Here is a 15,728-nt window from a genome sequence, read left to right as displayed (position 1 = left end):
TTGCACTTCCCATTCAACTCTCAATCATTCTCTGTTTTGTAAATAATTATCGTTCCTACCATATTGAACATAGTTTCTTGTAAGGTGAATTGTGCTCACATGTTGCTAAGTAATTATCATCTTTTACCATGGTAGAGAATTGGGCCTTAAATTTCTTTTCTGTGTGCACATTATATGTATTTTTGCATCTATCCTCTAGAACTTGCCCTGTTTCTTAATTGAATTTGCATTGTGTAATTTTTTATCTAGATGATTGAGGTCTTCTTTGCACATACCCACCCTAGAACACCCTCCCGCCAAATTTCCCTTGTTCTACAAACCCTTCTTTTGCTAAACTTAGTCTACAAACATAATTTTTTCCCCTAAGAAAGGTATTTCTTTTGAGTTGCATCAAGAATGATTGCAAGAAACTAAGTTTGGGGTGCTAATTGTGGCTGTAGTTGCTTGAGGACAAGCAAGATTTTAAGTTTGGGGTGGTGAGCATTATACATGTCAATATTACATGTAAAAAAAATGCTTGAATTTGAAGAAAAGAATAATTGCCAAAGTCCAATAAATTACAAAAATGAATGAATGGAAGAAAAAGAAAAAAATATATAGAAATACAGCAAGGCATTTTTGATGGAAAAAGAAATTTCCACATAAGGCAAAATAATAAAAAACATGGTGAAAGAGTGCTTGCATCTCACTAACTGCATCATTTAATGCATTCCATTCTAGTTGTTGTACTCATTCACTCAAAAGAATTCATTCCTCTTATAAACCGACTTGAGCTTTTGCCCTTCCTTGATAATAAAAAAATAAATTGAACCTAATCTAACCACATTTGTGACTAACAAAGCCCTTATGATAGGTGGTCCATTGTATATAGGCAAAAGAGATTGAGAATATGGGCAAGTATATGGTAGGATGAGGCAAAATGTATGAATTGAGAGAACACACTTAGCCTGAAACATTAATGAGTGAAGAGTGAAACACTATATTATGAGCTAGATGATTTTTTTGCATTGTGTGAATTACATGAAACCTTGCTGGATTTTTGTTTCAGTTTAGTGAGACTTTGCATGAAAATAATTGGTATGAGTGTGATTGCTTTGTTGAATGAATCCATGATTTTGAAAATATTAGAAGTGCCAATTAGGGTCTAATATTGGGATGAAAATTTTGAGAAATTTTTTTGGATAAATCTAACCCTTTACCCTCAATTTTCTTGAGTTTTGATTTGCTTGAGGACAAGTAAAAGTTTAAGTTTTGGGTTCTGATGAATCCACAATTTATAGATATTTTGTCTAGCTTTTTATAGAATTTTAATATGAAAAATAGATTTAGAGATTGTAAATAACATAAAAACCTCATTTAGGTCAAATATTATAGCTTTCTTAATTTTTGTCTTATTTCCACTAATTTTTGTGAATATATTTTACAATTTTGATCATTTGAATAATTATGCAGGAAATTTTAGACAAATTTCATGAATTTTTGGCTTTGGAGAAAATATGAACTAATAGTAATCACTCTCAGGTACCATAGTGATCACTCTAGGGAGCTGATTCCAAGAGGTAGGCCAGAGTAACCATTTTCAGAAGCAGCAATGATCACTCAAGAGTTAGAGAGAACCACTAGGCCTGTGCGTAATCACTCTCAGAAGTGAGAGTGATAACTCTAGAAAGGAAAAAATCTGAAGTTGTTGCGCTTAAACACTCTTGTTTGCAGAGTAATCACTATGGGGCCATGTCAGACTTAGTATATATAAATTTTTAGAAATTAGGGTACAGATCTTTTTCATAATTTTAGATTCTTTTGCCACTTTGGAGCATTTTTGCAGAGCATAGGATCCTTGGGTGATAGCCAAGGCCAATCTTAGGGTTTGATTTACAATTTCTCTTCACTTTCCTTTAATTCTTGCATTAATGTCATTGAATTTCTTTTGCTTTCATCTTAAATCTGTAAGACCCATCCTCATGGAGGGCTAAACTTTCTTGTAATTCTTAGTGAGTTCATGAATTCTTGAATTCCTGGCTACGAATGTCAATATAATTCCCTTTCTTTTATGAATTTATATTTCTCAACTCTTTGAATTGAATTAATGTTTGAAAAAGGGGACATTGCTTAATTAACCCTAATTTGTTTTAATGAAATTCTTAACTTGGTTTACTTAATCCTAAGTTAGTTTCTAAGGTTGCGTAATCTTAGAAAAAATGGTTGGAGCCCATGTAAATTGCTTAATTCATATGGGACTCTGAGGTTAATTCTTACTTTTTGAGTTACCCTAATTCAGAGAAAGAAAAAAAGTATTGAATCTTGAGAGGGATAGGGATAGAATTACATGAACAAACTAAGGATTGCACATTTCATTGATTAGATTCATTAATTTCATCACTTGCCTTTACATTAAAATTGGAATCACACAAAACCCCCTTGTTTTAATTGCTTTCATAGTAAATGTTTACAACATGTTCAATGTATGTTACAAACCAAAGTCATTGGAGACAACCTAGGCTTGCATCCTAGACTACATAAGTTTTTCTGCATATTTTGATGAAGATTGATGACAAATCTTTTATGCAAAACGAAAATAATCTCGTTCATCAAATTGAAATCAAAACCTAAGATTGGCCTTGGCTGTCACCCAAGGATCCTAAGCTCTGCAAAAATGCTCCAAAGTGGCAAAAGAATATAAAATTATGCAAAGATCCGTACCCTAATTTCTAAAAATCTATATATACTAAGTCTGACATGGCCCCATAGTGATTACTCTGTAATGAAGAGTGTTTACGCGCAACAACTTCAAATTTTTTCCTTTCTGGATTGATCACTCTCACTTCCTAGAGTGTTTACGTGCAGGTACTTTGAATCTGGAGCTTTCTAGAGTGATCACTCTCACTTCTGAGAGTGATTACCGCAGGCTTGGTGGTTCTTTCTAGCTCTGGAGTGATTGCTGGTGCTTCTGAAAGTGGTTACTCTGGCCTACCTCTTGGAATCAACTCCCTGGAGTGATCACTATGGTACCTGAGAGTGATTACTATCAGTTCATATTTTCCCCAGATCCAAAAATTCATGAAATTTGTCTAGAATTTCTTGTACAATTATTCAAATGATCAAAATTGTAAAATATATTCACAAAAATTAGTGGAAATAAGACAAAAATTAAGAAAGCTATAATATTTGACCTAAATGAGGTTTTTATGTTATTTACAATCTCTAAGTCTATTTTTCATATTAAAATTCTATAAAAAGCTAGACAAAATATCTATAAATTGTGGATTCATCAAGGAGTGCTCTCTCTAATTGATCCTCCTTCTTGAGACATTCTACAAAACAATAAAATTAATGCAAAAAGAAAATATTTTCTCCTCTCACTAAGTGTTTTCACTCAATATATATTCACTCGTGTTTCACTGTAAATTGGCTCTTGTGTAAGAATTTCTCTCTTGCCTATTTCCCCTCAAGTGCTCTCAAGAGTTCTTGTGGAAGTCAACCTCCAATCCACACAATCAACCAAAACTAAGAGACGATCAATCAACGAGAAACAAGTGAAACCAACAAAAGAAAACTCTAAGACAAAACTAAAGAAGCTAACAAGACAATAGGAAAAAAAAGGACTAAATAAGAAGTAAACACACTCAAAAATAGATTGCAAATAAGACAAAATTGGAGAATTTAAAGAAGATTATGTAACGTTAAATAATAACTATTTTTTTTTCTTTTGGTATGGAATCAAGCACAATAAATGGCAGATTGGAAGAAATATATCAAAAACACACTTTTGTATGTTGCAATTTTTTTTTGTAGTATATATTTCTCTCTCTCCTCTTTTTTTTTTTAATGAGCATTACATGAACAATGTGCGATGAACAATACCTTTCAATCCAGTTCTAACCAAAGCTTTTGATACCAATTAATGATAATCACAATCCGTGTCGCCGAATTAAACGATCTTGAATTGGATTTCACACAATAATAATGAAATTATTAGGGTACAAATAGGAGTTGAAATAAGAAGAAAATTAATAAAAGTGAAAATAGAATAGAGACGAAAAATGGCGCCACAATCGCAAGATTGATAAGCCAAAGAATGATCGCCACAAGAGTCTTGGTCTCTTGATAAGATCAAAGAAAATTGGCTCACTGAAAAACCTAGAGTCACACGCTCTCACAAGATTGTTCAATATCAAATTGTATTCCAAACTAATTAAAAGTGTATCTACAAGAGCTTATATATGCCTAATGCTTGTAAACTAATACTAACGTAAATCCTAATGGGCTTCTTGTACCAACAAGCCTAAATTCAAATAAACTAAATAAAATAACAAGATTTTAACCTAAATAAAAACTCAAAATAAGTAATGACTAATATTAAAATAAATAAACTAAACATAATAATTAAACCCTAATAAAACTCGTTAGAGTTCAAATCTTCTAAGCATATTTAATTGACTATCTTGGGCTTTTCTAACTCTAAATTGGGCTCCCTTTCAAATAAGATAGCAACAATCTTTTCTAAGTCTCCATTTATTCTTTTGCCCTTACCTTTGAAGTCCTTCCAATGTCTTCAAGTCTTTGTCTTCAATGGGCCCTCTTTGATTCTCATCATTTACTGATTTTAAAAATCATTATAAAAAAAAACGTGAGATGTTGATTGATCTAAAATTAGAGTTATGTTTTTCTTTTACTTTGCTTGTAGCTCAACCTAAAATTTGTATCTTTTATTCCCTATCCTCTTGATGCTTGATTGTTGCTTGAATCCCTTAAGTTGTATACCATCGTTATTGACCATAACTTCTGCATCATTCCTATTCTTATCATAACTTTGTGTTTGTAAGCAAACCTTTGTGATTTGACTGATTAAACTATTACTATTGTCATCGACTAGCTGAAGGTGATGGTTTTGATGTGCAGTACTAAGTTTATGATCTCCTTCCACCTATTTTCCTTTTATATTGTGAATAATCACATAACAATTTTATGTTGTCCATCTCTTAAGTATGTACTTTTTAGGGACAACCTTTACGTCATTAGCTTCAAACACTTTCAAATGTTTCAAACTTTTTACAAGAGCAATATATAGTAATTGAGGACCGATCAAATGTAACTATCCATGATCTTTATTGATTGAATTTAGTTTCAATTAAAGGAGGAGTTTCAATCCTTTGTGATATGTAATAAGCCAAGAGTTGAGCAAACTCTTGTTGAAATAAGTTAAAAATTGCATATGTGTAAACCTTAGCTATTTGTATTAATAGTGGAGACACCTCATATCACAACATGGTTAACTTATGACAGAAATCATATTTACACTTTAACTTGTTGTAACGTTTGTCTTCTACAACCAATTCAAAGTGATCAAGTAATTTTTTTATGTCAACACCGAGTTTTATACATGCCTTGAAAACAAAATTTAAGCTTTCACTTAATTGAGTACTTTGCATTCTAAGTGTGAACACATCATTGAGATAACATGATGCCCATTTCTCCTTTATAGAATAAAGTAAATAATCCAAGAATCTTCTTCAACATTGGATTCTGTAATAAACTTTCTCAAAGTCTCCTAACAGTTCATTGAAGTATCAAACTCATACATGCATCTTTTCAAATATCTTAAAAAGGACTTCCTCCTTTCATCAGATTGTCAAGGTGTTTTATTATATTTTGCATTAAGTGTCATGTATATATAAAATGATATGTCTTAGATATTATTTGGACAAGCGCTTTGGCCATTGCTTGATCTTGATTTGTAAAAGTTGTTTAATGTAATTTTTTTTATTGTGCTTCCAAGAATGTTTCAAACAATCATTTAATCATACAACAAAGTTATCCCAAAGATAATGTTAGAATCTTGTAAATATAGTAACTGTATATTTTGTAATTATTTACTCCTCTATAAATTGGAATAACTCCGCTGTGCCCTAAACACACGGATTCAATATTTACTCTCTCAACATGGTATCAGAGCCTAGAGAAGCAACCTTAATCCTTCTTCTTTTTTCCCCGTGGACCCACTGTTCACCGATGCCTTTTTTTTCTGGTGCTGCTGCCACTGTTCTGCCACCACCGCCGCCGCTGCTGCCGCCGCCGCTGTCCGACCTCTGATCACTACGAAAACCCCGCCGTCGTTATCGCCCTTGTCAGATCAGCCGAACCCCGCTGACCGCGCCTTCATTAGAGCCCTCACGCGCCACCACGTGTCGCCATCTCCTCAGGCAGTTTTCTCATGCGCCGCCTCCTCTCTCAGCGCGTGACGGCGCGTCTGGCATCCGTTCCTGACACCGTCGATCGGGGTTTGCTCGCCCCTCTCTCCTTTACCTGTATATGGTCTCGGTATGCTGTTTGGACATTTACTCTATCTTGTTTTGCCTTTTTTCGCTGTTGTTTGGGCATTTTCTCTCTCTTCTCGCTGACCAATGGCTGCCTCTTGCACTCCAAAAGCTGATACCTAGATTTTTACCAACCATGTTATTGCTTCTCTTTCTTCTGAGCAATAGGATGGTAAGCACTACTCCTCCTGGGCTTCTCACATTGAACTTTGGCTTATTGGACAGGGTTATGAGACACATCTCACCCAAATAGCATATGGTGTCTCGGAGGCCGACCGTCCTCTATGGAAAAAGGTTGACGCTCAACTGTGTTGTATCATCTAAGCCACCATTCACCCATCTCTTCGTGATGTCTTTCGTACTCACAAAACTTGCAGGGCTGTTTGGACACAAGCCCAACAACTCTTTACAAACAATTCTTGGCGACTCTACCAAGTTTGTGAAGACCTCATGACTGTCCTTAGTGCCTATCAGATTAAGGATTCTATGTCGACCTAACTTGGCTCGATATCAAGCCTTTATTCTGAGTTCAACAAATTGCTTCCTCCTGCTGCCACTCCAGATGCAGAACTTGACAATCGCAAGAAGTTTTTCATGTCCTTGGATTTATACGATCTGCCCCCAGAATATTCTCATGTTCGTGATCAGATCCTGGGGAGCCTAACAGAAGCTACTATGGATAGTACTTGGGCGACCCTCCTCCGTGTGCCCCCCAAATCCTCCTCTGAGCCTTTGCTTCCCATTCCTATTGACTCTTCGACTTTGGTTTCTCGCAACACCAATCGACCTCCACAGTGCAAGGGCGGCAAAGGACGTCCTTGGTGTGATCATTGCCACTTCCTGGGACACACAATTGATAAGTGCTGGACTCTACATGGTCGACCTCCTCGCACTGCCCAGGTGGCCCAAAGTTCTGTGTCTCCTTCATCCACTTCTGCTTCGTCATTGGCTTCGGATCCACATTCATCACCTTCCTATGACGATTTCCTGAAATTGTATGACGATCGTCAGGTCTGGTTCTACTGCTGCTGTTGCACACACTGGTAATTCCTTCGTTGGTCTCTCTCACTCTTCAGGCCCTTGGGTTCTTGACTCTGGGGCCACCGATCACATCACTAGTAATAAATCCCTTTTTTCTTCTCTTTCTACTTTTGGTTATTTACCTTCTGTCACCATGGCAAATGGGTCTCAAACTCAATCCCAAGGTGTTGGTATTGTTCATCTTCTTCATTCTCTTTCTATTAACAATGTCCTTTATGTCCTTGGGGCACCCTTTAATTTATTGTCCATTAGTCAACTTACTAGGTCTCTTGATTGTGTCATATCTTTTACCAAAAATTCTATTTCCCTGCAGAATCAGATTACAGGGAGGACGATTGGCTCTGGATGTGAGTCTCATGGTCTCTATCAGCTCAACAAGCCCTCTTTTGTTGGTTCAGCAGCAGCGTCTCCACTTCTGATTCATGCTCGATTAGGACATCCAGGTCTTGATAAGTTGAAGCAGCTATACCCTAGTCTTTCTAAGTCAAAGTCTTTGTCTTATGAGTCATGTCAATTAAGCAAACATATTCGTCATTATTTTTCAAGTCGCATTATGAGTTGGGCTTAGTCCCCTTTTGTTTTAGTTCATTCAGATGTTTGGGTCTAAGCCGTATTTCCTCTACATTAGGATCTAGGTATTTTGGCACTTTTATAGATGATTTTTCCCGTTGTACTTGGTTATACTTAATGAAAGAACGTTTTGAAATTTTTTCAATTTTTCAGTCTTTTTTTAATGAAATAAAAAATCAATTTGGTATCCCTATTCGAACTTTACAAAGTGATAATGCCCGTGAATATTTGTCTACTCAGTTTCAGACCTTTATGGCATCGCATGGTGTGTTACATCAAACATCTTGTCCTCATACCTCCCAACAGAATAGAGTTGTAGAACGCAAAAATAGGCATATACTTGAGACCACCCGGACTCTTCTTCTCCACTCTCATGTTCCTCATCAATTTTGGGGTGATGTGGTACTTACTGCATGTTATCTCATTAACTGCATGCCTTCCTCTATTTTACAAGGTAAAATCCCTCATCAAGTTGTATACCCCTACCACTCTCTTCATCCTTTACCCCCTCGTGTCTTTGGTTTTACATGTTTTGCTCATGTTCTTGGTCCCGGCATTGACAAGCTCTCTCCTCGGTCTCATAAGTGTGTTTTTCTCGGGTATCTACGATCTTAAAAAGGATACAAGTGTTATTCCCCTACTCTTCGCAGGTATTTCATTTCTGCTGATGTTACTTTTTTCGAGTCCATTCCGTTCTTTGAACTTAGAACATCTACACTCGAGTCTTCCCCATCCATAACTGCCCCTAGTTCAATCCTTTTCTGTCCTCCAGAGGCGTCTCCATCCCCTCCACACTCATCTCCTCCACCTTTGCAGGTATATCAGCGTCGTACTCGTCCTATTTTGGAGCCACCGAGCACTAACAACACCATGGACTCACCTCTTTCGCCTCATCTTCCGGTCCTGCCCTCTGAATCTGACATTCCCATTACCATTCAAAAAGGTATACGTTCTACTCGTAATCCTTCTCCTCATTATATTTCTTTAAGTTATCATCGTCTTTCTCCTTCCTATTATTCTTGCCTTTCTTCCTTGTCCTCTGTTTCTATTCCTAAGAGTGCGGGTGATGCATTTTCCTATCCTGGGTGGAAACAAGCTATGCTGGACGAGCTGTATGCATTTCAGAACAGTGGGACTTGGAACCTCGTTCCTCTACCACCAGGGAAGTCAGTTGTTGGCTGTCAATGGGTGTATATAATCAAGGTTGGTCCAGATGGCAAGGTTGACCGGCTTAAGGCCCGTCTCATTGTCAAAGGCTATACTTAAATCTTCGGGTTGGATTATGGAGACACTTTCTCTCCCGTGGCCAAATTGCCCTCTGTGCGACTATTCCTGTCTATTGCTGCCATACGTCATTGGCCTCTCTATCAGGTGGATATTAAGAATGCTTTCTTACATGGTGATTTGCTCGAGGAAGTCTACATGGAGCAACCGCCTTGCTTTGTTGCTCAGTGGGAGTCCTCTGGTCTTGTATATCAATTGCAAAAATCTTTATATGGCCTCAAGCAGTCACCCAGAGCATGGTTCATCAGATTCACTACTGTGATTCAATAGTTTGGCATGACTCGGAGTGAGGCTGACCATTCTATCTTCTATCGTCACTCTTCTACCGGTTGCATCTATTTGGTCGTTTATGTTGATGACATTGTCATCACAGGTAGTGATCATCAGGGCATTGTACAGGTGAAGCAATATCTCTTCAAACATTTTCAGACAAAGGATCTTGGCAACTCAAATATTTTTTGGGAATAGAAGTAGCACAGTCCAAAAGTGGGATCATCATTTCCCAAAGGAAGTATGCAATGGATATTTTGGAAGAAACAATAATGTTAACTTCCAAGCCAGTCGACACTCCCATGAATCCCAATGTCAAGCTCCTACCAAATCAGGGGGAGCCTCTTCTAGATCCTGAAAGGTACAGACGATTAGTAGGAAAGCTGAACTACCTCATTGTTACCTGTCCAGATATCTCATGCGTAGTGAGTGTAGTAAGTCAATTCCTCAACTCTCCATATAAGGAACATTGGAATGCAGTGATTCGCATTGTTCGATACATCAAAGGAGCTCCAGGAAATGGTATTTTGTATGAAGACAAAGGACACACTCGAGTTGTGGGATATTCTGATACAGATTGGGAAGGATCTCCCATAGATAGAAGGTCCACCTCTGGATTCTATATATCTGTCGGAGATAACCTTGTCTCTTGGAAAAGTAAGAAGTAGAATGTTGTAGCCCAGTTGAGTGCGGAAGCGGAGTATCGAGCTATGGCTATAGCAAGTCAGGAGCTTATATGGCTCAAACAGTTGCTTCAAGAATTAAAGTTCGGAGAGGTCATACATATGTCACTTATATGTGATAATCAAGCCGCTATGCATATTGCCTCAAATCCAGTATTTCATGAGAGGATAAAGCACGTTGAAGTTGATTGTCACTTTGTTAGAGGGAAAGTCATGTCCGGAGAAATATCTAGTAGTTTTGTCAATTCCCATGACCAACTAGCAGACATCTTTACCAAGTCACCAAGGGGTCCTCGGATTAACTACATATGTAACAAGCTTGGTGCATATGACCTATATGCTCCAGCTTGAGGGGGAGTGTTAGAATCTATTAGAATCTTGTAAATATAGTAACTGTATATTTTGTAATTATTTACTCGTCTCTATAAATTGGAATAACTCCGCTGTGCCTTAAACACATGGATTCAATATTTTCTCTCTCAATAGATAACAACACCTCTATAATGGTTAAAAGCTGAAACAATGCTAGAGGATTATTAGCATAATTGGTGCAATATATAGTATTTAGCGATATGACTTCACCAAAAAACTTATAATCAATCATCATCTTTGCATCTGCCTCAAAAAATATTTCTGATTTGTTCCTCAACATCTATTTGATATGCATGAAAAAAATATTGGGTTATCTAATAATTATCGGTGAAAGTATTGCATTTGAAAACATACTTCTTTGTATACCATTCCTTTTCATCTCTTTGCCTTCAAATAAATTTTTTATGTCTATGTGAGTATACCCAACATTAGCTTGGTGTCCTACACATGTGCTCATGAGTTGAAATGATGACTTTTGTTGCAATCTTGAGGATCAAACCGAATCAATCTCATAAGCTTAGAATTCAGTCATCTTATGATGCGAAGCAAACATGTATGTTGTCTCTGAAAGTTGTAATGGGTGATTATGCTCTTCAACAAACTCATATATAACAGATTAATTATTGTTTTCCAAAGACAATGTTATTCTTGCAAGATATTTAGTTCTTATTTTTGGTTTGTGCTTAGTAACTTGTGCATTTCTTTTATCTTCCTTTCGAAATCCCTCTTTACAAAAAACATATTTACAAGATGTAATAACATCATCTACCTTTTGCTTGTCAAAATATTATTTCCTCACACCAAATCTTTTTAGTCTTCCATATTCAAACCAAAATTGCCATGCTTCTTGAAGACTTTCAAACTGTAACCTAACTTTCGGCTTTGATGCAACATACTTTCTCGTCATTTTCATCCTTACTCCACCAAAATAAGAAGGAACATTATAATAATTAATTCCTCAAAAACCTATTCTTAAATCAAAATAAAATGTCAAATAAATGTGCACCTTTAATTTACAATGATATTCATATTGTAAGGTTGGAAGTTTGTGTTTAAAGACACTGTTTGACACAAACTTGCTTAGGACATTACAAGGAGTTAGAATCAAATTGGTCCTTTCTTTATCAAATCTTTTCACAAGATAAATTAGTTCAATGTTTCTTCCCTTTAACATTTCTTCCCTAGGGAATCTTTATTTCTTCCTTAATATGTCATTATACTTATGTTTCGCACCAAAAAAATAAACATATCTACTTAAGCAAGAATAATTCGCTTAAATGTGAGAAATTTGCTTGTGGTAGAAATTTGCTTAAGTGAGAAAAGGGCACTTTATGATGCTTAGAATTTTTAAAAGTAGAATTTGTAACACCCAAAAAATATCCTTGTCTCCTATATGTTAAAAATTTAGAGTTTTGATCTTAGTTATTTTTTTCTAATATTCATTGTTAGCTTTAATCTATTTAGAATACTTCAATTAAAATTTTACTGAACTCACACAATATGATGATTTCTTCTCACTAATTCTCTTATACCACTTTGACTTTATTTCCCTATGCATCTACATGACATAACATGCAGCTCGGTTTTATTTTCTTTCCCTCCTATAAATTTTAGTCACAGTGCTCATTTATAAAATGCATAAGGAGAGGATGGTGTCACTGTTATTAGATTCCATGTCCACTTCTTCCACTCACAAAACTTTGAGTCTAAAATCCTTTAAAATGCCGAACCATCTCCCTGTTTCATTTAACACACATATTGCAGCAACCAAACAAGAAGCTTTGAATCCCAAGTAAACCTTGCATGAAGAAGAATACGATTGCATATCCTAGGGGCAGCAAGTGTATTTTCACTGACATATCAGCCTTAGTTTTGGGATTATGTGGCTAATGTGCAAACATGTGTATATTAAGGGAGAATGACAGTCTTTGAGTCATCCTTTCAGCCACCATGACACATTTTCTTCTCTTTGTTGGCTGTTGCACGATGTTCCACTTTGACTTTGAAAAGACTAGGTTGCTGAACCATCATCTCAAAATTTATGGCAATAAACTTCTCTTGGCATTTATGGCACCTTAGTGGCCTTGGAAATCAAAGTAATGTTGTCAATGATCTCGTCAAGTCTTACACAATTGCGCTAAAAATTTCTAAGATCTATATTACCGAAATAAGGCAAACAAAAAGGAGTATAACTCTAAACCTTTCTTATTTCAATTCCCACTAACTTCAAGCTTTGACATCTCTCATTCCTCCACATTTCCTCATTGTTCTGCATCCTTATCCATCATCTATAAGAGAGAAAAATCGAGGACTATACTAAGGTAAATGATTCACAAATTACACATTTCTACCTTCTAAGTTTTTCCTTTTATGTTCCTTCTTTTCCTTTCACTTTAAATCATTCACTGTCCATTGTGTAGCAAAATTGTGACATCCAAAATCTATATTTCTCTACTTTCTCGCAAGACTCATATTACCAAGTTAGGAGGAATCCATATTGCTTGAAACTTTGCTAAAATCTCTAATTGCATGTGACTAAAAAGTTCATTTCCTTACTATAAAATGGTGAATGGTAATGTATAAAACGTGAAAAAACTTGAATCGAAACCAAATAAAGGCTGGACCATTTTCTTTAGCCCTTGCATGTGGAGATTGTAATGTAGGATGTTTCGTTCAGAGCATATGCATGTTAAATAACTGAATAAAAATTAGATAAGAGTACTGGATGATCACATTTTATATTGTATGTGGTGGACACTAAATTGAATATGTTGTGTGCTATGTGTGTATGTTAGGTACTCTATTTTCATCTTTGAGTGTGGTTGTTCTCGTACTAAATATTTTGTGTGAAGTGTGTGCATGTTAAGAGAGACAGGACCGAGACCAACAAAAGAGTTGAATGAGTTCTCACTTTGTCTTGCATAATACATTATTTGATTATTAGTTCATTTTTTTTGCTACACGTAGTAATGATTATAGTATTGGATAGTATTAGCTCTCTGATTGTGAAAAGTTATGATTTGATGTTCTGTCAACATATGGAGGAAATAATAGTGTGAACACTTGTATAATTTATCTATGTTTCCCTCTCCCACAAAGAAGTTATTATATTGAATACAATTGAATGATTTTGTGTGAAAATATATTAAGTGGTAAAGCTAGTATAAAAACTGTAAACTAAAGATACCATTTATTTTCACTTTCCCTGCACCTAATACGCAAGGTTAGCTATTGATTTGAAAAGTAAACAACTGATGAGATTATAATACTGCATAACTATAGCAACCGTGAATACTAGAAAACCTTATAACTTGTGTAACCTTGACACGTCTGCTGACAACTCGCCTTAACTTAGTTTTAGGAAAATATAATATCAATTAGTAATAATCTAACAAAGCAGATGAGGGTCAAAAGATTTTAGTTAGAGAGAAATATTAGACACGTAGGTGGCAAGTAAATCTTATGCACTTTGGAACACAAAGCAAATATTAGGAGACTTGGTGTAAAATGTTAAGTAGGACCAAACATGGAAAAATGAATAATTAATTTAGGGCCTAAGAAATTAAAAGAAAAATTGAGAAGGATGACGAGAGCAAGAATGGAGTAAAGAGACTAGTAAAACACTTTAGACCCTAATAATCATACCTTATTTCATCACCTAGTTCAATCCCATTAATAGAAGAGCAACAAGACATCTGACAAAGCCTTAAAATTTGGGGACCTTAAGAAAAATAACCCATTAGTAAGCAGTTCCAATGTAGACAACTTTTAGATTAATAAACATTAATAAATGGGAATAAGTAGATAGTTGAATAATGGGAAGAGTACAAATGATAAATTCTCCTGACATTTAGAATTTTAGAATCCAATTTTCGTAAATTAAAAAAGCTATAACATGAGAGATAATGAGAGGAGACTTGACTGTTATTAACTTCCTAGAAGAATAAAGTGTAAGGTATTTGTCATATTAACCAAATTAAAATTTTGAAATAAACTGTAAAGAATTAAAAAGAGCATATAGTATGATCATGCATCATGTTCAAAAGGAACGGAGACAAAAATGAAGGTTACAGATGGCACAACTGTGGGGCGCTTTGTGTTAGGCTCAACGACGAGCCTTGAGGGTAGCAAAGGGTGGGATGACCCAATGGTGCATATTAGCTCACTGTGATCGGATCACATCGCCAACAAATCCTTGTCAAGCTTAACATGAACACCTATTACCAGGATCTTTGTAGGCCCATTCCTAAATGATGCCCTTGCAACATGAAAATAATGAATATTACAAATTGAAAATGTGCTGAATATGATAGTAGGGAATTGAGTCCTCCGATCACCTTGAGGTTTGAAATTGATGTTATTTTGAAAGGACACGAGATTCCCATACATTGCATAAAGCCAGCTAAATGAAGAGAATTTCTAGAATTAATTTGCATTATTACATTCATACTATAATTGATCTTATTGTTTCCACATGTGAATATGATAATATTTAATTATTCGATGAATAAGTCATTCTTGTATATCCATTACGTGATTTCATTTGATTACATGAACTCACCTTTTTCTCTTTTCTTTCATATGTTTGTTCGCTGATGTGTATTGTGTGTTGCATACAGATAAGGTCAGATATGATTAAGATGTCAGTGCTACCGATAGCAGATGACTTATGGATTTTTTATAATAGCACTCAGCAGATCATCTACCAAGGGTTTGCTAGGATGACTCTTGGTTTGATTACTGAGTTGGGATGGGAACCCCGTTATACTACAGACCTCCCAGTCGAGATTATTTTTCCTTTATCTTTGTATGCTATTGCTATCCCTTTTCCCCTCTAGAACCGCTTCAGCCCCATGGATAATGATATCCCTGCTCCTAGTCCTATCCTAGATAGTGCCCCTTACTCCCATGTACCTCAACCTTTTTCCCCTCCTCCTGTCGAATCTGAGTGCGTTGACATCCAAGGGATTGAGTCATTTGTCCGACCCTGCTCGCCTACTCCATCTCGTCGACTTACCCATTGATGAAGCTAGACCTTCCCACCGTAGCCCTTCACCACCTTTATCCTCTCCACTCTCTCACATACCTCCACCTACCCCTGGTTAGCTGGAAGATATAGATGAGGACCTGCTCAGTCTGCCTACCGATCCTGATGCGACATTATTCACGTCAACATATTCTGATCCCTCAGAGT

This window comes from Abrus precatorius, unplaced genomic scaffold, assembly GCF_003935025.1.
Source record: "Abrus precatorius isolate BTA unplaced genomic scaffold, Abrus_2018 Scaffold7, whole genome shotgun sequence".
NCBI lineage: Eukaryota > Viridiplantae > Streptophyta > Magnoliopsida > Fabales > Fabaceae > Abrus > Abrus precatorius.
This window is presented reverse-complemented; position numbering follows the sequence as displayed.